The 1,703-nt window shown below is 39.0% G+C and overlaps 1 non-coding gene across 1 annotated transcript; it reads right to left on the bottom strand.

Moving 5' to 3' along the window:
* Positions 1 to 666: 666 nt before the first annotated feature.
* On the bottom strand, positions 667 to 773 carry LOC119869455. Its single transcript, XR_005371014.1, has one exon. It is a non-coding gene; the product is annotated as a U6 spliceosomal RNA (small nuclear RNA).
* Between the last annotated feature and the right edge of the window lie 930 nt (positions 774 to 1,703).

Below are 1,703 nucleotides of genomic sequence, written 5' to 3'. Positions count from 1 at the left end.
TATGATATAGTGTCCCTCTTCATCTCTCACTACAGTCTTTGGGGTAAATTTTAGTTTATCTGATATAAGGATGGCTACCCCTGCTTTCTTTTGAGGACCATTCGAATGGTAAACGGTTCTCCAACCTTTTATTTTCAGGCTGTAGGTGTCCTTCTGTCTAAAATGAGTCTCTTGTAGACAGCAAATAGATGGGTCCTGCTTTTTTATCCAGTCTGAAACCCTGCGCCTTTTGATGGGGTCATTAAGCCCGTTCACATTCAGAGTTACTATTGAGAGATATGAGTTTAGTGTCATCATGATATCTATTCAGTCTTTGTTTTTGTGGACTGTTCCACTGAACTTCTTCTTAAAGGGGAATTTTAAGAGGCCCCCTTAAAATTTCTTGCAGAGCTGGTTTGGAGGTCACATATTCTTTTAGTTGCTGCCTGTCTTGGAAGCTCTTTATCTCTCCTTCCATTTTGAATGAGAGCCTTGCTGGATAAAGTATTCTTGGTTGCATGTTCTTCTCATTTAGGACCCTGAATATATCCTGCCAGCCCTTTCTGGCCTGCCAGGTCTCTGTGGATAGGTTTGATGTTACCCTAATACTCCTCCCCATAAAAGTCAGGGATTTCTTGTCTCTTGCTGCTTTAAGGATCTTCTCCTTATCTTTGGAATTTGCAAGCTTAAAATATGGAACGCTTCACGAATTTGCGTGTCATCCTTGCGCAGGGGCCATGCTAATCTTCTCTGTATCGTTCCAATTTTAGTATATGTGCTGCCGAAGCAAGGACAAGTTTTTTGTTTTTTATTGTTAGTTTTGTGAGTTCTTTAAATATTTTTGGGCATTAACCCATTATCAGATATATTATTTGCAAAGATCGCCTTTTTTCTGATTATCATTTCCTGTTCATCCAGTTTTTAGATCTTCTCATGTAAATTTGTTGTGTTTAAGGAGGTCAATTCAGGGTTTTCCTAGGCTGCTGTCTTGAACCCCAGTCTCTGCTATAAATTTTTTAAAATTATCTTTTAAAAAAAAAGATTTTATTTATTTGACAGAGAGAGAGAGAGTGAGTGAGCAAGCGAGAGAGAGAGACAACGGGCAGGGAGAGGGGTTAAGGGAGAGGGAGACACAGACTCCCCGCTGAATAGGGAGCCCGGGCTCAATCCCAGGACCCTGAGCAGAAGGCAGATGCTTAACCAACTGAGCTGCCCAGGCGCCCCTAGAATCTATCTTTACAAAAGTTTTAAATACATGTTATTACTCAGATCATTTTTATATATAATACAGATCACAAAAATGGACCAGTTATGACTCAGAAAATTTTTCCTGTTATTTTATCATTAACAAGAGCCCCCCTGGCTGAAAAAGCAATTCTGTGTATTAGTGTTGTTTTGAGACCAAGTGCAACAGGCACAACCCTTTTTTTTTTTAACCTACCTATGCACGTAAGCTGTTTTGAACTTTTGATTTATATAATTAACCTTCACTAACTAGATTTTGATTAGGCACAGAAACATTTGTTGCATCTAAAGACTCCTTGCCTGAACTGCCTATTGGAGAAAAAGAGCAAATCAATTTTTGCATACACATCAGTCATAAGAATCATATCACTAATGTACCTTGAGAATTTGATTCCTTCAATATGGAAGATGTAGCAAAAGTTAATGATCGCTTCCTTATGTACTGAGGGGAGTGCAAGATCATGAGATCATGAAGGGCA

Source organism: Canis lupus, chromosome 15 (genome assembly GCF_011100685.1).
Source record: "Canis lupus familiaris isolate Mischka breed German Shepherd chromosome 15, alternate assembly UU_Cfam_GSD_1.0, whole genome shotgun sequence".
NCBI classification, from domain to species: Eukaryota; Metazoa; Chordata; class Mammalia; order Carnivora; family Canidae; genus Canis; species Canis lupus.
The sequence above is the reverse complement of the archived record's forward strand: the minus strand, read 5'-3'. Positions and strand labels throughout refer to the sequence as shown.